This window comes from Dipodomys ordii, unplaced genomic scaffold, assembly GCF_000151885.1.
Source record: "Dipodomys ordii isolate 6190 unplaced genomic scaffold, Dord_2.0 Scaffold164, whole genome shotgun sequence".
NCBI lineage: Eukaryota > Metazoa > Chordata > Mammalia > Rodentia > Heteromyidae > Dipodomys > Dipodomys ordii.
In genome coordinates this window covers 1,399,981-1,425,780 of record NW_012267380.1, presented here as the reverse complement: position 1 = coordinate 1,425,780, position 25,800 = coordinate 1,399,981, and the positions used below count along the sequence as shown (strand labels likewise).

The 25,800-nt window shown below is 42.9% G+C and overlaps 1 protein-coding gene and 1 pseudogene across 1 annotated transcript in view; both read right to left on the bottom strand.

The window, feature by feature from the left end:
• Positions 1-23,817, bottom strand: part of LOC105998454 — a 51,806-nt pseudogene extending 27,989 nt beyond the window's left edge.
• The window catches only part of Auts2 (autism susceptibility candidate 2), an 824,367-nt gene that overhangs the window by 754,951 nt on the left and 43,616 nt on the right, over positions 1-25,800 (bottom strand). The gene's annotated exons all lie outside the window — the stretch shown is intronic.

Sequence of the window (25,800 nt, the reverse complement as noted above, 5' to 3'; positions counted from 1 at the left end):
CCAGCTATTCAGAAGGCAGAAATCAGAAGGATCACAATTCGAAGCCAACCAGGACATGATGTTAGTTAAGACTCCCATCTCAACCAAGCCAAGAGTGGTATGTATCTGTGTTCCCATCTGCACAGGAAGCTTATGTAGGAGGATTATAATCCTAGCCTGGATTCAGGCAGAAATCATTTCTCTGTGTATATATATGTAAACATGGTCCTAAAACTACCTTAATCCTATATAAAAAAATAACCTGAAGCAAAAAGGGCTGCAAGCATGGATCTGAGTTCAAAGGCTACCCAGTACTACTCAGTTACTATCTGTCCTCTACTTACCCTACCATCACATGCCCATGATAAACTCTCAGACAAGCTACATATCTAATAACACTAACAATAACGACAGCATAAGCACTGTAATTACAACTACCAACACATATTGAGGATTCACATGCCTGGAGCCCTGCTCCATTATGACATGGTAACACTCCAGAGAAATGTGTCCTTCGTCTCTATTTCATAATTGGGACAGTTGAGACCAGGAGTTAACAGTCACATGTTTCCAATAGCAGAGCGGGACTCTGAGGCAGGCAGGCAGGCAGGCAGGCAACTAACCATCTCCTGAGCCACGCCCTTAACGCCCTAACCACTGCAGATCATTCTTGGTAAACATTTTATCTATTTTCCTATTCCAGGAGTCATTCATGAAATCGATTTTTATCTACTAACCAATGATGTTCACAAAAAGTGACAGAGTCAGAGTGATGGTCACCCCTTTCAACCACATCTCAGTCTGCTGTCCCTCTCTAAGTGTGCCTTTGAGTCTCTACAAAATACCAGTTAGACTTCCTGACCTTACTTAAAATGCAGAGAGAGGGCTGGGAAGGTGGCTCAGTAGTAGAGCCCTTGCCTTGCATGCATGAAGCCCTGGGTTCAATTCCTCAGCTCCACATAAGCAGAAAACAAAATCCGGAAGTGACGCTGTGGCTCAAGTGGTAGAGTGCTAGCCTTGAGCTGAAGAGCTGAGGGACAGCGCCCAAGCCCAGAGTTCAGGCCCCACGACCGGACCCCCCCCCAAAAAAAATGCAAAGAGAAAGGAAAAGGTGTTGGTCAGGCTGGTGGGACAAAGGAAAGGAGAGCTTAACAGACATGGGGTTTCAATTCTGCAAGATGAAAAGAGTTTTGGAGAATGACCACAAAACCATGCTCATGTCCATAATGGACATAAAACTGCTGAACTGTATGCAGTAAATAGTTAAGACAGTAAGTATGTGTGCTTTCCAATTGGTAACAAGGAAACAAATGTTCTCTTAATTAAAACCTAAAGATATAAATTAAAATATCTATAGTACCTGGAAGACACTTCATGGTTACAAAATGAACTTTACTTAGAACTTGAAGCATCTACAGGAAAAAGAATGCTCTAAACTAATGCATAAAAAAATCAGTTACCAGGGCTGGGAAGGTGGCTCAGTGGTAGAGCATTTGCCGTGCATGCATGAGGCCCTGGGTTCAATTCCTCAGCACCACATAAGCAAAAAGAAAGAAGCCAGAAGTGGCGCTGTGGCTCAAGTGGTAGAGCACTAGCCTTGAGCTGAAGACCTGAGGAACAGTGCCCAGGCCCAGAGTTCAGGCCCCACGACCAGACCCCCCCCCCAAAAAAAAATCAGTTACCAAGCTCAGAGCCATCAGGTGGCCAATAGACTCCAGCTACAGAAAGACCTCCCCACAGATAAACACAAATAAGGCCTTGTTCTCAAAACTCGAGGCCAAGTAATTAATGAAAGTCTTCTCCTTCTTAGAAGCGACCTGTGTAGACACAAACTTGGCTGTGGACATCAGAGTTTGGCTTCTGGCTGAGTAAAGGAAGCAATCCGCCAGAGGAGTCTTGATCACTTCTTAATGAGTGCCTGTGTCTCTCTTAGGCAGACAGCAGAACCCTGTCCTCAGCCCTAAGATGACTGCTACATAGGCATACCATCCTTCCAACAGCCCAGGATCTAATAGAACCTGCAGCCAGCTCATTATTCCTTTACTTTTCTTACCGAAAGTGTCAGGGACAGGCCTGCCAATTTCCTTTTTTAGTACCACAATCTCTTGCCTTAACCCGACAGTCTCTTTGTCTCTTATGTTCCACTAAGATACAGAACACGATCACTGTTTCTAAAACACTTGGTCCTTTCCAGAAGGGTGTTTGGGGGGGGGGGGTTGTGTTGTTTTTTTTAAGAGTTATGTGTTTTTATGAAGAGCTAGTAACAACAGAGAAACAGAAAAGCAGGGGCGCAGACTTAAGCCAAATTACTAATAAAAGCATTTACCAACCAATACCTTGATTCCAAGAACAGAGTTTATTAACCTGGTGGGCTTGAATTCAGTCACTGTGAACTCTGAACTGACATAGCAGCATGGAATGGCGTCCCAGTAGCTAACAGAAAGAGTCACTGGCAGTCTACACATTCCCAGTGATTCTCAACACAGCTGGAGTTACAAAATCACACCTGGCACTTAGCTGCCCTCACCAACAAAGATCTACATCAATTCACATGCTAATCCTTGCCACAGAAGAAGATGCCAGCAGGGAAGCCTCACCTCCAAGGACAGAAGGCTGATATCTCCAGCCCTGCATCTTTAGGACTCTGGACAAGTAACTGGCCAGGACATCCAGTGAACCTCTGATGGCAAGAAGTGATACAGCTGGAACACAGTGCATTTGTGGAAGACAGCCTGAGGACAGGCAGTTTGTTCCCCCTCCACACTTCCCAGTGTTGACCTTGGTTCTAGAAATTCCTTCCAAGATGCCTACCTGGAACACCAACTCTTTTTAAAAAAAAAATTTTGGTTTCTGTCCTGGCACTGTCCCTGAACTTTTCTGCTCAATGCAAGAACTATTCCACTTGAGCCATAGCTCTACTTCCAGTTTTATTTTTGGTAGTTAATTGGAGACAGAAGTCCCACAGACTTTCCTGCCCAGGCTGACTTCAAACTGCAATCCTCAGATCTTAGTCTTCTGGGTAGCTAGAACTGCAGGTGTACGCAATAGGTGTCCAGCTTGTAACAATAACTCTCAAGCCTATATAGTGACTGTCTCTGAAGTCATCTCTGTCTCTGTCAATTTGCACTGTTGACAGCACAAGAACAACAGCTTCACAAATCTATGTGTGTGTTTCTATGGCTATATTGAAGGTAGAGTTCACAACCTCCCCCTCATCACTGGGAGATTCCTCAGGATAATCTGTAAATATGCCCTGTCCTCTGTGCTCTGCCCACCAGCACCTCTTGCATTAAGACCTGTCTTATCCTGCCCATTAACCTGTATGGTGTTATCATAATTCCCCACACACTTCCCTTTGCTCCAATTCCTCATCTGTTTATTTCCATTCTTTTTGTTGTTGTTGGGGGTGGGGGGGTCTGGTCGTGGGGCCTGAACTCTGGGCCTGGGCGCTGTCCCTCAGCTCTTCAGCTCAAGGCTAGCGCTCTACCACTTGAGCCACAGCGCCACCACTTGAGCCACAGCGTCACTTCTGGCTTTTTTCTTTTTGAGGAATTGAACCCAGGGCCCCTCATCCATGCAAGGCAAGGGCTCTACCACTGAGCCACCTTCCCAGCCCTATTTCCATTCTTGTTGATGAATTGTATGTGTTTTATGAAGTGCTTTAAGATTTTCCGAATGAGAGTGAAAACATGAAGTAGAGATGTGGTTAAAGAAGTAGACCACCAGCTTTGAGTAAAAAACCAAGAAAGAGCTTAAGGACCTGAGTTCAGGCCCCAGAATGGGCAGACAGGCAGGCAGACACACAGACACACAGACACGCAGACACACAGACATATTCCAAAAGTATCATGGCCAAGCACCAGTGATTCACATCCATAATTCTCAGTACTGAAGCTGAAATCTGGAGAACAATGGTTCAAGGCAAGCCAGGGAGAAATGTTTGCTGGACTCCACCTCAAATTAACCAGAAAAATCAGGTCTGAGGCATGGCTGTAGTGCCTAGCAAGTATGAGACCCTGAGTTTAAACCCCGTATTGCCAAAAAAGAAGTTATCATAATAATTACACAAACTTCTGCCTCATCTAAATGACCTTAAGAAGAGGAACAGCCAGGTACCAGTGGCTTGTGTCTGTAATCCTAGCTACTCAGGAGGCTGAGACCTGAGGATCACAGTTCAAAGTCAGCCTGGTCAAGAAAGTATCCAATTAGCCACCAAAAACCCAGAAACAGAACTGTGGTTCAAGTGGTAGAACGTTAGCCTTGAGTGAAAATGTTCAGGGGCAGTGCCCAGATATTGAGTTCAAGCCCTAGAACTGGAAGAAGAAAGGGGAGAGGGGGCAAAGATTCAGGTGCTGTAAAGGACTAATATCATCTTCAGGACTTTATTTAATGGCCTTATCATTTATTACCATCAAAGTCCTGAGATTCTGTCAAACTTACAGTTGTAAATACCAGGCTGCAACTAGAGAGTGGACAGAAATGCACAAGTCACATGTGCATACACAGAGCAACAAGACACTACCACAGCAGCACCCTAGGGTGTTGTGCTCATTCCTGTCACCCCTTTTGTTAACATCTGAGTAACAATATCATAAAGAGGCTCAGATCTATTTGTTCAATGTTTGTGGTAAAAAGAGGCTAGGCAAATGTGTGTGATTACCCCATTCCACTGAAGGCAAAGTGATTTGCCCAAGGTTAAACTCAGTGAGTGCTGGGACCAAGATTAGAGACTCTTGACCCACAATTTTGTCCTTATTAGAATCCTTCTAAAGACAGCCAGTTCCACAATGCATATGAAAGGAGGAAAAAGTGAATGATAGACAAATCAGGGAAGAAATGTGCAACCTGTCTGTTTCATTATGATCCAGAGCTGAGCTTGGGGAGGACACACCCATGCATTAAGCTTTTTATCTTTTTATATTTTCCCAGAGAAATAAATTACAGCCACTAGGATCTCACATTCCTCCAAAAACCGTCTTCCTTTATTTTGGTGTAGTCATGAATGAAACTTGTTGGGGTCCCACAGGTTTTCCTATGCCAAAGTATTCCTATATTGATGTTCAAGCCACAGGAGATATCTTTACAAACAGAAACTCTAAAACTATCTCTTTTTTTTTAAGAAGCGGGTAAAAAACAATCATTCCATGACTAGTTTTGTTTACAGAGATGAACAGGCACACTCTCCAGTCCCATGTGATTCTCTGAAATGGACAAGTGCACTTTTCTCCTTTCTTTCATTTTTGAGCCTTATTTATACTCCAAATGTAGCTGGAATGTCAAAGAAAAAGAACATAGCTTTTCTCTCTCCTAGACATGTACCATTAGAGGAAGGATTGAGGGGCCTGAGTATCAGAAAGGTCACCAAACTGTGAAGCAACAGTGACTCCAGCAACTGCTCACTGGTGCCCACAACGGTCATTTGCACCTCTGCCCTATTTGCATCTTGCCACTGAGCTCTGAAAAAAAAAGAGAGGAAAAGGAGGAAGGGTAAAGAGAGCCCCATGTGCTAATATAAACCCCAGCAAAGTGCTCCAACTCCAGAGTTGATGGACTCACAACATCCCAACCCTGCTGTACCTATGCCACCCTAGAGTGAAAGCAGAATTCAGGCTTCCACCCCCACATCCTCAGATGATCAAATCAAAGCACCTGGCATGCAAATGGTATTCAGGACACAAAGTCAACAAACAAATTCCACAGCCAAAAGCAGCATACAAAGATATCAGGGCCAACTCCTGCTGCCATGCCACTAACAAAACACACATACTTCACAAAAGGAAAATAAAATGAAATGTTTTTACTTTCCACCCTTTCTCCTCCTTCCCTGCTCCTTCCCTTCCATCTTTCCTTCCTTCCTTTCTTACTGTACTGCGGATAAATCCAGGGCCTGGTATAAACTGGGCAAATGTAGCCAATCCTCATCCAAGCCCTCAGTTTGAAAAGGAAAAACAAATCTTTCAAATAGATTTATCCTGCCCAGAATTATCCTGCCCAACCAAATATATCATCTACAAAATGTCTATATATTAAAGAAGAGACCAATTTAACTTTTTTTAATTTTAAATACCTGTAAGACATTTTCTTTACAGTAATTAAATATTATAAACAAGAAAATGGCAAAGAATAGAAGATCTGGCAAATAGCAACTATGACACATCCAAACAATAGCATTCTATATAGCTATTAAAGTTAATTCTACAAGAATCCTGAAACCTCATGCCAAACAGTACAACTTTAAGAACCTTAAATCAAATTTATGCATACATATGCATATATACATATGTGTAGTATGTTATTACTATTTGAGCTCCTGACCATGCATATATATCTTAACATATATAGTTGTAAAATATTATCCTCTTGAGTGATTGTATCTTCACAAAGATTGACCTCATGTGCTGGAATGCCCTGCTCATGTTACCTGAAGTACTCAACAGGAAGAGTAGGTAGGCAGTCTCCCTCCTCCTTAGAGCAATATTTGAAGTGGGCCAGCCACAACTACTATGTTCGAATAGAGAGTGCAGTTTACTAGTTTAGAAGGCTAGTTTTGTATGTCTGGGACTTCCAGAAAACATTATTTGGTCATGATCACTGGGAATCACTAAGCTACCCTGTAATCATAACTTTCTTCATGACATTAAATTGAATATCTCCAAAAGAAAACCACACTGCCTACCTGTGTCAAAAATCAAGTAGCAACACAGAGCCACAAAATCTGAATAGAATCAAACTACCTCACAGAGGATAATCACCAAGCATGAGCTGAGCAAACAACAGTGAGGTGAAACAACCCTTCCCCTTCTTTCCACCTTGTGGCAGCTTCGGGACAGTCACCTGGCTGGGCCTATCTGTATAATTACATACCACTTAAACATTTGCTTGTTGCCTGCCATCAGCTGTCATGCCATCAACAACAGTAACACAACCTTCAACAAAAGCGGCATTGAACAGTAAAGGATTGTTAGACTTTGGGGTACATTTGGAAGCCTGCTGTTGCATTAGTAAAAAAAAAAAAAACAGGAACAGTACGGCAGTTTACAGCTGATGGACAGCAACACAATCGGTCTTTATGGAGATGGAGAAGTGGACACCAGGCAATAGAGACGTAGCCAGGAAAGTGGCCAACCTCACAGCTGACAAGGCTCTCCTAACAGTAATAACTGCTAGTGGATTAAAAATGGGGAGCAAGAGATCAGAAAGCACATTCAAAAAGACGGGATGGAGAAGAACGGTAGAATGAAAACAACAAGTTCTCAACTACTACCTGTTCCTACAGTCCTGCCGTTAAACCTGAGTGGGATACTTCTCTTTCTTACCTCATCTAGACTATAACTGAGCAGCAAGAACGTTGGGCTCTCAGGGCACCCAGGACCCCAAGTCATAATGTCTCTTCTTCTCCCCTACCATGGGGAACAGGATGCATGGCTGTGCGTGTTATCCAGTACAGATTCACAGAGGGCTACAATTCAATTACTAACCAAGTGAGATTAAAAACTAGTACTCACCAAGCAAGAAGATATTAGGATAGAGGGTATCTAAAGTTGGTTACTGAAATATTTGGGATTCCTGGGGAAATAAAATACTTCCATGACATAGTAGCAGTATAATATTAATTCATCCAACACACATCTGAGGGTTAGAAGAATGCACACATTTGTCAGAGGAAAGAAATTTGTTGTGGCACCAAATTCTTAGAGAAACTCTATGTGTGAATATATGTGAATAATGTGTGAATATATACACATATGCATACACACATACACACAAAACATTAAGAAAGGTTACTTTCAATGTTTTGCAAAGATGAACATTTTATTTGACTACAGCACACTGGAAATTTTATTTGACTATAGCACACTGAATTCTTAAGTCAAACTCCCATGTTCTCCATCTACTAAAGCAGAGCAATTCTCTGAAGAACCAAAATAATATGGTCCAGGTATGCGCATTTCTAATGATCCAGCATCACGCAACGATAGAACTTGGAGAGCCTCAAGAAATGAACAGATAACAACATGCCGGATAAACCATTTATCTCAAAGATCACGCAAAGCTAGTTTCTGGCAAATATGGCAACTTGTACAAGCATGAGATTATTGTAGCCTGATTATTAACTACTTCAAAAGTACTGAATATATGAATAATTTATACAGAATCTCATGTTTAACCAGTTGAACAGAAGGAATTTAGGAGAGAGAAGGACTGCAGAGAAGGGAAGGTTGACCCAGGAAAGCTCATGGCACAAGAAGCAACCACTGGACAAGGTAGCCAGAATCAGGGCTGTGAGGGAAATCTGAGCAGATCATATGTCCTGCAATCCTGACTACATAAGTGTAAGACAGATGTATGTCTGTGATTCAGATGCCACATCCCAGATTCCTACAGACAGAAACCTCCAAGGAAGATCTTGCATCAATAATTACACACACTAAGTGAGCTCAGCCAAGAACCCTTGAGTACTCACTACTATCTGGACAGTTAGGACAGTTTAACAGTCTTATCATAATCCTTTCCACTAAACCTTGTGACTCTTATCTTTTTTCCAGTCCTTATAGAGGTCCAAATATGTCCATTATCTTGCATTTCTGCAATACCATGACTCAAACCCACAGAGGGTAGTCAGGGTAAAAGGCACTGGGGGGCAGGGAAGAGGAGGGCATTCCCATCTTCTAAGCAACTGAAGATCACTAAGATGAAGGTGTTAGTAGAAAGTGGGACAGGGTAAGTGAGAAAATACAAACCTGGGCAGTTAATACTCAGTAAAATATACTGGGCCTTAGTCTGACCATTTGCAAAAGTAAGATGTGGTCTTGCCAGTCAGCCTTCTGCTAACCTAAAAAAAAAAAACCTCAAGCAAATTATGGCAAAGGTTCATCCAAATTCTCCCATCATCCCCCTTTGATAACACAATGCACAAGTGAACCTGCCTCCTAAAACTTAACCACAATCCCCACAGGCTATGCCCTCCTAATATATGCCCTCAGTGGGAGAAAGGACATAATAAACTGTTTCTCGCCATGTTACTCCATTAACCTACTCTGTGTGACATTTTCTGACAGTACTAGCTTGACATCTGAGCAGGAGGAGCGATGACTTCTGAAATACTCATCTCAGGACTGAGTCATGGAGTCTTCCCCACAGCCCTGAGCACCAAAATACCTCCCACCTACCACTAGCCATGCTTTTCTTGAACAAGCAGCCCCTATGAAAACCACAGCAGTATCACCATAGTTAATGTAAAATATTAATGTCTCATTTGTTCAACAGTTTTGTGGAAATTAAAACTTTTAGGTTAATCATATACTAAACAATTTTAATTAAAACAGTTATAAAACAATTAATCCACAAGAGCCAGCTTGGAACTTTGCCAGCCTTATTGGTTTAATGCATGTAGGCAAAACTCATTTTTTTCCCTTTTGACTTAATGAATGCTAATATGTAACACAAAATATGCATGCTAAGCTCCTAATACAGTTAGTCCATCTGGTTTTTCTTGCATTTTCTATTTGTCATCTTTCTTTGATGGCAAAATTGAAAATGAGTCTGTGTTGGAAATGATAATGATGCCATGTGCTGGACTTCATTAGAAGCTGCTCTATATAAGATCTTCCAGAGTAAACTCAATACCGTAAGCACCCCCTCTTTGCCTTTGCACATCTGACAGGGAAGGAAAGACAGTGCAGACAGGCCTGCCATCCCAGTTGCCTTTCTACAGTCAAGTCCAAAGATTCTTCTCTTTCTGAGCATACCATGAAGACAGAGAGATAAAACAGGACTTTAAATACCTAAGACAAATCCTCAAGTATTTCAATTTGCTCCATGTTACAATTTGTTTGATTCATTTGGGGATCTATTTGTTTGCCAAAGTAAGCACAGTTCAAGCCCTTTGTTGAATATTTAATGCACACAAAATTACCTTTTTAGCTCTGGCTAAAAGACCTGTTATTTCTAATAAGGCTTAAGAGCAGCACTGTGTTGAGGACACTTTCAGATCTGGTTCCCAGGCAAAAGCCCCAGAAGCTTACTAAGCTTCTAGCTTCCACTGGACTGGAGCACCCCACCCCAACACCATTCTCCCCATGCCCCTCCCCGCCAGCTAAGCCTTGACATGAATGAGTATTCCAGCCTTTAGAGTTTATCAAGCGCCAGACCATTAAAAAAAAAAAGCCAACCCTTGTAGTAAGAGCACAGTATAGGGACTTCATCTCAGCTTCCAGTTCAAATTTAAGCAACTGTTAGAGCTGAAGAGACAGATTCAAATGTAATTCTGTCCTCAAGTGGTAAGAACAAGTGGTACTGTGATGATGCTAGCTGGTACCTCACATCCAGTATGTGCATTTCTGAATGGGGTACATCATACGTGACGCATGTGAACACATGAGAAGTATTAGACATCCTTGACTGATTTTTACTCAGGCCAATTTTTACTCCTGTTTTTCTTTCTTGTTATTTTCAATGTACTATGTGATTTTTTGTTTCTTTTGTGTGTTCTTCCCCCTATGGTATATCTCCTATAGTCACTGCATTTGATTTTGGTACCCTGGTATTGTATATACGTTTATCTGAATTAGGGAAGAGAAGGGGAACAACAGAATGGTGAGACAAGGGACAAGGAGGGGAACCAACACAACGATATTCACAAAACAGTATGTTGGAAACGATCTGTACAGCTTGGGGGAGAGGAGATTGGGAGGAGAGAAAGTAGGAGAAAAATGAGGAAATGGGTAACAAGTTTGACAAGAAATGTACTTATTACCTTACTTATGTACATCACCTTGACAATTAAAAAAAAAAGTAGTTGTAATAGCCAGGCACCAGTGGCTCACACCTGTGATCCTAGCTACTCAGTAGGCTGTGATCTGAGGATTATGATTCAAAGCCAGCCTGGAGAAGAAAAACCCATGAGACTCATATCTCCAATAAACTACTCGAAAAAGTTGTAAGTGGTACCGTGGTCCAAGTGGCAGAGCACAGCCTTGAGCACAAAGAGGCTGCAAGATAGAACCCAGGCCCTGGGTTCAAGCCCCAAGACCAGAAAAAAGAGTAGTTAGAATAGAAGGTTTACTCATTCTAAGCCCAATCTATTAAAAAAAAAAAAAGGTACTCTTGGAAGTCCAAGTTTCCTCCTTAAGTTAGCAAAGCAGAAAGCTGTTTGACAGTAAGAACACCAGCCCAGGCAAAGGACTACTGAAATAAGCAGAAACACTGAAAGCCTTATTTCACACAACACACACATCCAAAGCACAAGCAGTGTGTCACCTGAATCCAGTCAGTAATAAAACAAAAGGATCTGTTCTGATGAATTCTCTACACCTGATCATGTAATAATATCCACTTATTAAACAAAAGACTTTTTCTGGCTAGTAGAAATCAGATTAGAGACAAATAGCAGTGGGCTAAATGACTGCAAGTAACTTTTCAGCTCTTAAATTCTCTAAGTCTAAATGACTAAAGGTAAAATCCTATTATGTGAAGGTTGAGACCTCTGAGGATTAACTACAATCCTCTTCATTTTAAAAAATAAATAGCACACCTACATTTTCAGTATACGTAAAGCCAAGAAGCTCTATGGTATGTATAGGTTACACAGAAACCTCAATGATCTCAATGTACTTTATCAATGAGTTTGCAAGGTGCTCTAAAGGGACCAAGGAATCTATGTGAAGACTCGAATGCTGCCTGCATAGCTGCCCTCTCCTTTCATCCCCTTTATCATGACAACTCCAAGGCTGGTGATCTTGACCTCAGTTGGCAATGTGTGGAAAGGTTTTTGGTTGGCACATCTGGGGATACTACTTTATGCACAGGCCAGAGATGTCACTAACTACCCTACAATGCAAGGACACCCCCACAAAACGAATTATTCAGCCTAAAATATGAATGGTGCTAAGCACGCTACTGAGGGTCATGGCTACCACCAGCAATTCTCATAACACATGAGGAGCCAGAAAGCATCCCTCCCCTTGTAACAAATTGTAACCCTTCCAGGAAGCAATTACCATGAAACAGCTCTAGATTTTCCCACCCCCTACACTGTACTAAAATGTCAAATCAACCATTAATTTTAACGAAACAAAACAAGGCAAGAAGTTCCAAATGCCTTTGATTCTTCTCAGGAAAGATAATTCTTAAAGGAAGAAAGAGACTGAGACAGGAATAAGAAGTATATGCCGGCAGTGGGAGGGGAGGCAATACTAGCTTTAGAACAAGATAAAAGGAGCAAATAAAAAAAGAAAAATTACCTTCTCTGACAAACCTGTGAAAGCCTCTGAAATCATTGCAATTACCTGTGCCCAGAGAATCCCCCTCTCATTCATGAACTATTTTAGGTGAGAAGTAAACAGCAGGGGCAGATGTTGCCCAGAGTGCCTTCCTTGTGGAACACCAAGTTCACATGCGTACCACAGCGTGTTTTAACAATCCCAAGGGCACACTTGTTCATAATTCTAGAACATAAAATCCTAACTGCCTTATTGTGGAACACTTCCTTAATGAAACTAGAAGAACACAGGACTGTCCTGTTCTTAAAGAGGAACTTTTATTTCCTGTACAGAAAAATTAGACCCTGGAGAGGAAGAAAAAGGATCAGGATCATACCTGATCCTGCAATATAAACAATGATTCCTCCATAGTAGCAGACTGTATGAAACATCCACCAAGCCCAGATGGTGCTGAGTAGTTAGAATGGGCTTTTGCAGGTGTGAGGGAAAAGCTGACAACCTCACTGTAGGCACAGAAGTTTCAAGCACTGGTAATACCTCCCTACCATCCAAGGGTAGAAAATGGAAAGATACCCTTTCAAGATTTCCCTCCTGATGTTCCCTGCTAACTTGAACCAACTTACAATTCTTCAGAATTTCCACACTACTTTGATAAAGCAAGTTCATCTTCAAGAAAACATCTTCAGAATTTTTGTAGCTCCCCTCATCGATCTCAGGCTTTCCATCCTACCCTTCCCCACTCCTCCCAACTGTGGGAGAACAAAAAGACTATGGCATGTGTGGCCTCCCCAAGCCCTGGTAGCGCTGGGGGAGCAGAGACAGGAGCAATGATGTCACTCTTGGTGCAACTGCTGCAGGAGGCCAACAGCTGTCTTCTCCATCCACTGTGTCATACAGTGGGTTGGGGGGAAAGATGACTCTCCTGGGTGCTGGCCACTACCACGTGGATATCAGCCCTGTCAAGACAGCATCCTTTGCAGGTCAGTTTCTCACTCACCCCCTCCCAGCAAAAGTAAAGTTCATCAACCTCCAACTTCCGCACACTGGGAAATGAATGGTAACTGGTTTCCATCATCAAGTGCTCTATGACGCTTCCTAGAATTTGCCTTGCTTTGTTTTTCCCTCCTAGAGGCTGCTATCACCACATCTAAAAAGGTTCAGAAGTGAACACATTAAAAAATAAGTACATAGAAATCTGTAACTGCGTCAAATATGAAAATGTGAAAAGCAAATCTCCTGCGAAACTCAGTGGAGTCAGTGATGAAAGCTTCTCTGAAAAGCCCCAGGAGTACGGACCATGCAGGTACTAAAGGAAACAGCAGGAAGGGAAAGCAGGAGGCCCAGGATGCAAAATGAGTAGGAAAATGCAAGCCTCTTTGAATGCTGCCAAGAAATCTTCAGCAGAACCCAAGGACTGTGAAGCCACAGGCCTGAAATATGGTTTCCCCACTGTTCACACTCCCCTGGAGTGCCTGGGCCACATGGATGGGGCACAGACCACTGATGACAAACCAAATTTAGCTTGCCACTGGGTGAAAGACATTGGTTTTGCAAGAACTATAATCACTTTTTACTCCCAGTCTAAAAATTCTACCCCGCTAAGTAACAAAGTCAACTGGACATCAAATGGGATACAGGAAGCTCTCAAAGATGGGCAAAAGAGAACACAAGGAGCTAACTCCTGAGATGGGAAGGAAATGGTTCATGTATACTGAGAAGGGTGGCTGTAGGTAGATTTTTGAATCCAAAGATGAAATCGCTGGGAAGGGAAAGGAAATGAGACAGTGGAAACAAGACAAGAGCTGGACTTACACAGTTCAACTTGGAACCTGGCTCTTGGTGCTTGCAATTAATTCTAAGGTAATCCAATTAACTACTACATCTGGGCCTTCCCATCCATAAAACAAGGCTATTATTCTTACCATTCAGGGCTGTGGTAAAGCTAGCAAGAAGTACAAATTATCCATCCCACAGGGAGATGGTGTTCTGAGGAAAATGTGTTCTCTCAAGCACTAAAACCTGTCCCTATGAATAGTTAATAAGGAAGAGGTGGAGGGAACTGCACTTGGTAGCTCATGACTATAATCCACCTACTACAGAGGCAGAGACAGAAGGACCACCGTTGGAGACCAGAGGATGCCTTGGTACAGGCCCCATCTCAACCAACAAGCTGGTGTAGTAGCTCATACTTCTGCTATTACCTGCATAGCTAGGAAGATATGTTCTGAAATTAGCCTGGGCATAAAGCAGAAAACCCTACCTGAAAAGTAAGGAGAAGGAAGGCTGTGAGTAAGGCACAAATGGTAGAGTGCTTGTCTGGTGAGCACAAGAAAGCAAGACCTTGAGTTCAAGCCCCAGTGCCCCATCCCCCCTAAAAAAGTGGGGGGAAATCATGTTCCCTAAAAGAGTGCACAGGAAATCACATACACACAAACATCGTTTCACAGGTTTCAGGTCTTCTATTCCTACATAAAGTCAGACCCACATTTGTTTGCTTTATCCACCCAACCTTCCTCCCTTCTCCTTCCCACTGAACCAATTCTCCTACCTCCCTAAGCTCCAGCAGACCAGACAACTAGCATTTTGACTTAGGAACATTTTATAAATTACTGACTTCTGACCCTCTTCCTGACTATATCAAGGCCAAACAACTGCCCCATATATTTGTGGCACTGTCATTTTTTAAAATATTACATGAAACCAAAGACCAGTAACTAATTATATTTTAACTTACAAGACTTAGCGTCTTAAAAATAAACTTTATATACAGATGCTGATGGCTCTCAGTTGTAATCCTAGTTTTTCAGGAGACTGATATAGACTTTGAAATTTCAGCTCCAATTAGTCAGCAAAATGCTGTCATAGAGGCATGGTTCCAGCAGTAAAGCACCAGTCATAAACAAACATGTGAGCACGTAAGCTGATAAAGAACAGGAGGCCCTGAGTTCAAACCCCACTAAAAAATAACTTTTATCTTATCTGTCTCCTTGAAGCATATTCCCGAGTTGTCAATGAAATCAGACTTGTGAGTATGAAAACCATAATGATTTAGTTTACTAAACTATTTCTTAGTTGTTCTCAAAGACCACTATTTACATTTGGTATTTGCTCTGCCATATTTACTTTATAATCCATGAATGTATTATGTTTTAAAAGGAATTTTCCTGGTAATGAACTGGCACAGACACGAGTGTTTAGAAGAAACAGTGCAGATGTAGCACGGGGAAGTACATGACTGCTCTGGTCACAAAAATCGGCCTTTATAGCAAAAATGGAACAGATGGATACACAGTGAGTCAGAAGGCTTCTTCACGGCATGACCCTGTCAGTGTAACCTCTCTGGAGCTCTTGGTGTTTGCATTCCACAGACGAGATTCAGAACCTGGCAAGTTCATAAGGATTAGCAGAACTCTTTATAGTCAAGTCCTCAGCAACGCAGCACTATGTCACTGTCTAGTGCTACACATACATACATACACAAAATAAAATCAACTGGCATCATGAAAACCTAAACCAAAGTTTTCAAATGGATAACAAAAGAAGCAAGCACGTCTACCAGTCACTGATTCATTTAAACACTCATTGGGCACTTCTAGGAATAGCATGTTAACTGGACACACAGAAACACATGGAAAATAATTCATATAATAATCATTACTACCCATCTACTATGTAAGAGGGAAGGTGCTGGAAGACGCTCTGGCAAGCTCCAGACAACAAATGTCTTGGGCTATATGGCCCCTGTTGCAACTACTCAATTCTGCTGCTATAGCACAAAATGTAGCCGGAAACACAAGTCAATATAATGTGGCTGTATTCCAATAAAACTTTATATTCATGGACATTGAAATGCATGTCCCATAATTCCCACGTACTATAAAATCGCTGTCATTTAATTTTCTTCAACCATTTAATAATGTGTGAAAACAGGTAGTGGCTTGCTCTGACCTGCGGACCATCTTCTGCCAACCTCTGTGCTAGCTCTGGAGTTTGAGTCACATGGGCAGATATCAAGAATAATTAGACAATTTTCCTACTTTCTAAGACGTAACAATTATGACAGGTACATGTGATACAGCTGGAAAGGCATGCCTCATGTCACAGGAGTCAATGACGGCCCAATCAAAGACATTCTCCTAAATAAGCAATGTGGTCTTGGTACAAACATTAAAGCAATTCTTTGGCTACTACTCTAACAGAATGTTAAAGGCAACCTCAAAACAGACTTAAAATAACCTTCACCACCCACATCTGCTAAGACTTTATCAGAACATGCCTGGCTGTGTTTTGGAACATCCTTTTTAATTATCATTTCAGGCCAGGACCTCCGGCAAAATCCATTCTCCATTGATCTGCCAAGCAGCCAGCAGAGCCCAGGTGGTAGCCAAATAAAATTCCTAAGGGCAAGTCCATGGGTCTGACCTATTTATTTCAGCTATTTATTTCAGCTGAGTTCTTCAGCTGTCACAGGTAATAGTTTTCAAGTGCTCTGTGATAGAAAGAATCAAACAAGTCCCCTCCCCCACACCCCAATGAAAGGTCAGTAGAACAATCACCTTGGCTAAAGTCTCAAATATTTGCCTATTTCCTACTGGTTCTGCCTAATCAAATCAGGTTTACGAGAGGGTCACCTCTAATCAGCACTAGGTTTATCTGCATTTGGAGATGCTTAGGCAGATTTATTTTAATTACCTCAGAACAAGCAAAGCTTGGGTCTTGAGACTTAATTGTCACACTGTCTGCCCGGATGTTTTGTTCTGAGGGGGAAGCTGAGGGAGCCAGAAGCTAGGCTGACATCATCAGCTGTATACTTAATTAAAGCATGATGAAGGGCAGGCAGGCAGGCAGGCAGGCTAGGAAGGATGATGGGTCAGCCTTCCTGGCCCAGCACAGAAAGGCTACAGAGTTCATGAACATTTAGTGGGACTCGACACTGCCATCACTGCAGCAGAAGGATATCTTTCCAGTTGGTGAACAACCCCAGGATGCACCTCTGATCATGGAAGGAAAACCTACAGCTACCTACCACCTCCTACAATCTCACAGGACACAGAGCTTGTAGAACAAAATAAAACCCAAAGGAACTACAGACACCCACCAAGGCCTGAAGCTGGGTTTATAGGCCGACTAAATTCAATATTTGAGCAAGTTCTCCCACTTAAGAACACAGAGAATAAAGTAGTCCCAAGGTCTGGGCTTTCACTGTTCATTCATTTTCCTGCCCCGGCAATTGCTCAAGATCAAAACAGACAGGAGTTAACCTCCTGTACCTCCACCAGCTTCACCAAGCCATACTAGGATACACTCCCTGGCCAAAAAGACCTATCTTCTTTTTTTTTTTTTTTTTTTGGTTCTGGCTTGTTTTGTTCAAAAGGAATGAAAAAAAAGACAATGTTTTAAAAAATGTGAGCAAAATAAGCAAATTAAAATGTACACAAAATCAACACATCTGAGTAAAACCCAAGAGCCAAGGGATGGGTGGTTCTGCTTAATCAAATTCTCTAACTGAGACTGTCTACTACCTAAGCAAGAGGCCTAGCCTTTTCAGGAACACCAGGCAGGAATTCATTTAGTTTGGATGGCAGGCTCTTATTTCCCAAGAGGCCTTTCCAGGAGACCGAGTGGTCAGCTATGCCAGAAAGTTTAATGGCTCTGTCACTGCTTGGGCAGCCACAATGGGGAAGGATCAGAGGGCCCATTTGCCAAGAGGCCCCAAGAAAATTATTAAACAAATTACATTTGCCAAAATAGCTAGAGGCAGTGAAACGAAATACGGAAGATGGAAGGGATATGATGGAGAAAATCGTCCAGGGTTGAGGGACACTACACAATACCAGCAGCCAGTTGGTACTGCTAAGGAATTCCCTGGGAAGTGCAGAAGGTCTGGTTTTAGTCTCTGCAGTACCATTCAACCCGATGGTCTGCCCAGGCTAACTGAACTAGCCCAGTCCCATAGTGAATGGAAGAATGAATGCTCCCCTCAAAGGCTGGTGAAGGTCACTGCCTCTCCACAGGGCACCTTTCCAGAAGGATGCCCTGCACATGCTTCTTGACACAGTGGTGAGTAGTCACCCATTCCTGATGTCACATTCCAAGCCAGCCACCCTGCCACTGGCCAGAGTAGCCCACAGCTCCTCCTTGAGACTCACCCACTTCCCTTCCCCAGCATTACTCCTCCCAGCTCCAAGTGTCTACAAACTGTAGCCTCACTGCCCCCCACCCCACCCCAGAGGTCCTGGTTCAGAAAGGGACAAAGATCTGCAGTTTTAACTAGTTCTTGGGTGATACTGATGCTTCTTGTCTGAGTATCAAAATTTAAGAATCACTGCAGTAAACTGAAAAAACAAGGAAGTCAGTCAGGCAATTGTTGTTTTCAGTTCTTAAAAAATGATGACATCCTCCAAATTAATACAGAGCCTAGAGCTTTTTATATATACCACGCAGCTGCCAAGATCCTCAAGTGTTTGCTTTGCCGTGGGAGCAGCCGGTTGAGCTCTTGCACTCAGCTACAAAGCAGGATTGTGGATTTTTTTTTTCATTAACTGAAGGCTTAGCTTCTTGTCTGTATTATTGTTTTACAGTGTCTAATTACCAGGCTGTGAAGTGCCAAATGGTCGACAAGCTTCCCTATTGTTATTCAGGTGCACCAACTGGTGCCAGTGTTGGGAGCCTTGTTTTGCAGGACTTATGGGCCGCACACTTGCAGTCTGTGGACACTGTGTTACTGAGATAACAACACAAATTGACCCCAGAAACACAACCTCAACCAATGAGCTCATCCTTCCTCAGCTGCTCAGGCCCTTATTTCCTAGTCAAGAGCACTGTGTCCTATATGTGGGAGGGAGACAATGGCTTAAAAAGCACATCTCTAACATCTTTCTTTAAGACCATCATCAACACAGTTTCTATTGAGTATCACTGCTGAATCAGTTCACCCTTTGTCCTACCATTTCTGTGCTTTCCTCTCCCCAAATCAGGTAAACTTACATACAAGACAAAAGGCACAGAAATAAAAAATAAAAAAACGGCCAAAAGGGAAAAAATGAATGAGCAAATTAAAAAATATTTAAAAACAAACAAACCATCATCAGGCTCCAGTAGTAGAGCGTCAGCTGAGCAAGCAAGCAGAGCAAGCAAGAGGCCTGAGTTCAAACCCTGGTACTAGGGGAAAAAACCATCATCAAGGACCACCCATGGCTAGCAAGGGGATTGAAAATATGAAAACATTAAGTGCTCCAGAGACGTAAAAGGAAAAACATCCCAGTGAAGACAGCTGCCCTGCGCCCAGCTCTCCTGCCCTGCACTACAGCCTCTCTTCAACAGCTGGACAGCCCTGGAACTGGATTCCAGCATGGCAGACTGACAAATGATTAAACGCTTCAAGCACACCTCTCCTCGTCTGTCTAATAAAAGCAGCAAGGTAAACCAACTCTACTGAGCTGGCTAGAACCTGGCCGATGAGGTGACCTTGTCATACCAGGGTGGGTACATGTTTAGTTCTCAAATACTCTTCCAGGTATAACTGCTGCCTGTGACAGTCTGGGAAGGCCATGGAAATGGCGAGTGCTCCTTTCCTTTGTGGGCACCAGCGACCACTGAAAGGAGGAGGGCTCCTTCTGTGTCCTGGTGGCACCAAGCAAGACTAGGTAGGAGCTGTAACAGGAAAGTGAATCAGGCTTTAAAAGAGAGGAGAGAGAGAGAGCATTCTAAGGAAGTAGTGGATTCTTCCAGACAGGGCAGGAGAAGCAGAGCTAGGATGTGGGAAGGTGAAGGAGCCAGCATGGTGCCTGATCTAAGAGAAGAGAAGCTGGAGAAGGTCACCAGACCAATGTCTACAACAAGTCCAAAGCCCCTAAAAATCATTAGCTCAGAACACAGACATTTTACAAACTACTCCTTACTCAGATTCCCTTCTCAATCTCTGCTCTCCAGAACTGTCTCAGCAGAAATGGCTTTAAAGCTGAGACAGAAAGAAGCAAGTGAGTCGTAGCCAAGTGGGAGAACAAAGCCAGGCTGATGCGGAGGTGGCAGGCAGGGTGAGGGCTGGGTCAGAGGGAGCAGAGGTGAAGTTCACAGCAGAGAATGAGCACACATTCCTCCAGCAGCCGCTTCCTCACAGAGTAACTCAGAAAAGTATGCAATGGAGAATCAATAAAAGTAAAAAGGGGTCATTCCTCTTGAAGGAGGTTTTAAAAGCCACAATTACATGAGCATGCGCGTGCACATAGGGAAAATTACACTTGGAGGAAATTACATTTCTGGCTTCAAACATGTGTACTCTGCTAGGATCTGAAGCTCAAGAGTGAGAAGCAAGCACTCTGTCAATGAACCTACCTCTTCTAGCTCTTGAAAACAAGTGTTATACAGGAAGAGAACATCACACACTTGATACAGCAGAGTACTGGAGACAGACCCGATCATCATCCAGTAAGTATTGTTTGCTTTTCTTCCCCCACACAAATCAAGCCATGAATCACCCGCACTGATTCAGCTCATACCTGAAGTGCTCCCCAGTCTTTGGAGACAGGACATAGATGCAGGGCTACCCCTACTGCAAGATGGAATAAAGGCCACAGCTTACTTGGCCTAAGGAGAGCAACAGGCAGAGCCCATATGAGGGAGAAAAATGAAAGCCAACAACTGCTACAGGCTCTACTAAAAAATAATCCTCAACCCACAAGAACCTCAGAATGTCACCTTAGTCCCTGGAAGCAAGCATCTGCTCACACTCTTGGGGAGCCAGATGCACTATCCCAGGACTCATTTTCTGTTCTAAACAAATGAACTGACAGGATGGTAACAGCAGAAAACCTTGAACCTCACTTTCAAAGACTTCAGGAAAGAAATTCCCAGTATGTCCAAAGACCAATCCAGCAAGTAATAATCACCTGTGGACCTCAAAGTTGTTTCTATATGTAACTAAACCACTTCTGGCAAAAATGTGAGTCAAATCTGCCATAATTTCTGACATTCCTTCCAGTCCTCAGGGTGGATGCAATAAACTTCAAAGCTGCATGGCCAGCAGGGTGAAGCAGCACCTGTCTGTAATCCCAGCCATACAGAAGGTAGAAACATGAGCAACTCAAGTTCAAGGCTAGCTTGGGGAAAGTTAATGGTGACCCTATTCTCAAAAACAAAATACAAACAAAAGTGAGGAGGGCTCAGATGGCATGTGAGAGGGCCTGAGATCAGTTCCCAGCACTGAAGAAACAACAAAGGGAAGGTAAGGGGAAGCAGGGAGGAGAGAAAAGTAGAAGGTGAGAAGGAAGGAGGGAGAGGAGGCAGGGAGGGGAAGGGAAAGTAAAGTAAATGGGACGGGGAAGAGAAGTAGAAGCAAGAGACAGCCAGCAGGTACAATAAAACTATAAAGGCACTCAGGAAAGTCATGAGTTCTAAGATCCTTGCTCTTTTCCCAACACAGAGCAGAGTGCCTCCACCACAGATTCTTATGGCAGGCAACCTCTGAGGTGGAAACTGCTAAAGGGATGATTTCACAGAGTTTCCACCTGCCTACCCATCTCTCTCTGCCACAACCTCACAACAGCCAGTTTACAACTGCTCACACACATTTCCTAACTTTGTCCAGCCATGGGACTTTATAAAAAGGAGAAAACCATGTCAGAGACACTAAGAGCCACCAACCAAAGTGCAGCCTGCAACAGAGCTCCTTTCCATGCACATGTCCTCTCTAGCAGGCTACAGGCATCTGCTTTGAGTTATTTAGATTCACTTGCTCAAAACCAACAAAATCAACCTACTTCCAGAAAGCTGGTGTATTAGCTCACCTTGACAGCTACAGACCACAGCAAAGAAAATAAAGGCATTGCTACTCTGTGAGACCTAAAATCTTCAATAAGATTAACCTACCTAATAGGATTGAGGGATGCCAGGATGACCATTACTGTGTCTTTCACAAACCAGAGGCTCCAAAGGCTTTAACCATTTGACTTAATCTAATCTGGCCTAATCTAATCAAGGCTGTCTCCCTGCATTCTGTCAGCAGACTCAGAAAAGTGATCTAAAAATTGAAGGAAAGGCCAAGTATACAGTAGCCCCTATCTGGAAACCAGTGCAAACCTGGCTACAAACATTGGGGGCAGGGATCTTCTGCTGCCCTAATTTGCTACTTTCTAGTATGCATCTAGATACTATAAATGATTACATAATCATGATGCCATTTAAATTTTAATTAAGTGTCACAAAGAAGATTTCACTTATTCATGAGTAACCTTATTCACACCTACACCTTCCTCATCAATGGACTCCATCCAAGTGGGGTCAGGGTCTAATGTGGCAGCAAATTCTCTGCACAGACAGGTCAAAGCCAAGACTGACTCCACAGGGCAGCCTCCTTGACTGACAAGCCATATCCCTGCATGAAATAGCTGCTGACTTAGATTTTTGCCAGAAGTGGTTTAGTTACATATAGAAACAACTTTGAGGCAGTCCTACCTCCAGGTGCTCAGCACAAAGGCAGAGGCTGACAGTATCCCAAGCCATCTGACCCATTCAACTAGCACACCAAAGCTATCTTGTCAGCCCACATCCCACATCCTCCATTTCTCATGCTGTAACACCTGTCACCTAGCTCATATGTGTTACATGTATATAATGTTACAGCAACTTGGAAAGGGAGATAAGATAAAAATTAAGTGTACTGGCCTATTATATTTTAAATCTGCACTGCCCAGTGTAAATCTTATCCTGGAAAAAGAAAATAATTCATGAATATCCTATACTATATGCCCTAAGATGCAGTCATTTTTTAAATTTTGATATATTAAACTACCAAAATTAATTTCACCTGTCTCTTCTTACTTTTTTAATGTAGCTACTGAAAACTTTTAAATGTATATATGCTGCTCATATTTCAATTGCACAACACTGGTTTAGACAATCTATTCCCTGCTCCTTCTCAGAACACACTCAAAGCAAAGAATATACATATTGCATAGTCTTACTCAAGGTCACATGATAATCCTCAAAAGTCAGAACAAAACAATCTCTGAACAAGTATTTACTTCCTGATGCCCGAGGAGGAACAGAAGGCAGGGACTCCTGTCCTGACTCAGATATTAACTATCTGAGGCAACCTTGAATACTCGGTAACTTTTGTAACTTCTTCTTACTCATCCACTGTGAAACAGAGGTTTCACAGGACTCCTGCCAAATTCTTAGCTGCCTGTGGATACCCTGAGGCAGAAATACACTCAGTCCTTTCAAATATAATAGGCAGGGCTTAATTCCAGCCTCCAGAGCTGCACCACACTCAATAGCTTTGAAGGATTCTCCAGAATATACTAATTCAAAGAAGACAGGAAGGAGAACAGTGAGTGAAACAGCCACCTTCCTGCTATAAGAAACATGTCCAGGGATTCTGCTGCCAGCACACTTGAATTCGTGGCTCAGAAAAGGCTATGTTCACAGGAACTCAGAGGTCACCAGTTATCAGAGGAGGGTAACAGCTATCAAAGGTGTCAACCACAGAGGACGTGCAATTTGCCAGGGATGTCACAGTTCGTCTCACACCTCGTTCCTCACACTGCGTCACACCAGTCATTCCTTGCAGCTCTTGGGCCCTCCTCAAACCCTGCTGGAACAAACCTGCCTCCAACATTACGGTGAATATTATCTACATTCCCAGAAGCCCATCACCTAATCAGGCTTTAAGAATAGCCTTCCCATTGAAGGGCTTTGCTCAGCACACTGAGAAGTCCAAGCAGACCTCAGCTGTGGCAGAAAACACAAAGATGGAAGATGGATCTGACAGCTCAAAGCATGGAGACAAGGCTCCAGTGGCAGAGCTCTTGCACAGCAAGCAGGAGATCCAGTCAAATCCCAGGGGGGAGGTGGGGGAGACACAGTCATGCAATGGCAACTTGCCCAGGATTCTAATAGTGTGCAGAGACTGAGTTAAGCCCAGGTGAGAAGAAGAGATGAAAAACAGCAGCCCACAAAGCATGACCCCAGGGACACAAGCAGAGAAGAGCGCAGTGCACTGAGAGCCCTAAGCTGCTGCTGCCACTGTTGCCACTGCTGCTGGAACTTTTTAAAAAGCAAATAAGAGTGGCAAGCAGATCCAGTTCTACAGGCTTACAACTTGTACAGTCCCAAAGCAGGGCCCACATTTGCTTTAGTGCTGTACTGTCACCATCTGCAAGTTTGTAATATTGCTTTCTAATAAAAGGTTCCACTTTCTGTTTTGTACTGGGGCCTGAAAAGCTCATCTGGCAGTGACAGAAGGTAGGAAATCAAAAGAGCCATACCAGGTTCAGGTGGCTCACATTTGTAATCCTAGCTAATCAGGAGTCTGGGTTCTGAAGATTACTATTCAAAGCCAGCTGGGAAAAAAAAATCCAAGAGACTCTTACATCAAATTAACCACCAAAAAAAAAAAAAATAACTCAGAAGAGGAGCTATGACTCAAGTGGCAGAGTGCCAGCCATGAGTTCAAGTCCCAGGACCAGCACAAAGGTATGGGGGGTGGGGGGATAGATGAGGCTAAAGTGACAAAAGTCCTCCTCTGAGTGACCCACTGGTGGTCGGTGCCTTCCTCAGTGACCCCCGACAGAATATTCAACAATGGCCAAGGATTCTACGACGGATTTTGTAGATTAATATGCCTTAGAAAATATTTAAGTTTGTTATGTGCCTTAAGAAAGGAAGACATAGAAAGTACATTTTCAACAGGCTCCTAGCAGTCTTAAGAAATAGTATATAAAAAGCAGGAGCCATGGCCACAGTGGCTAATGCCTATAATCCCAGTTTCCTGGGAGGCAGAGGTTAGGGAATCATCGTTCAAGGCCAGTGGGCGGAAATATACTCAAGAGATTTCATTTTAACCCACAGCTGAACATGATGGCCATATGTGTATATCATTCAAGCAACACCAAGAAGCACAAAAAGAATGATAGTCCAGGCTGGTCTGGACATAAAGCAAAACATTATCTTAAAAATAAGGGGCCAGAAGAGTGGCTTAAGTGGTACTTCCTAGCAAACATGAGTCCTTGAGTTCAACATTCAGTACAGCCAAGGTGGGGGTGGGTATCTCATCCTTCACAGATAAGAAGCCTGCAGAGAAGGACTCCCTCCAGCAAATCATCAGTCCTAAGCCTTAAACTCTTCTATTCAAGGGTCTATAGATAGCAGGAAAATTCTGAAAGGTCATCAAAGCACAAGGATAGCAAAACAGCATGTCCAGAGCCCAATGCAACAAGGTAATCATTCTGATAAAATAACAGTTGGTATCTAATTTATAACAAGCTTTTAACACCTACATCTTCTCATGGCCTCCAATCCCCAGTCATCTACAGTACAACAAAGCCACTGGCACACTTTGGATGGTTAAAATTGTGCTATTCCATAGAGCAGGTGGCAGATTGAAAGCTCAAAGGAGGGGAACTAAAATGAAACACTACTATCATGGTATAACTTCTGAGAAGCTAATGTTTCTTTTCCCTTCCTTGATAATTTCTTCCCACTTTGCTGAGTGGCACTCTTCTAAACAGCTTTCCCTGGAACCCAAGACTTGATTAGATCCCCTTATGATACATGCTAACTAACTCCCTCACCAAATTATAGCTACTCGATCTTAATTTGG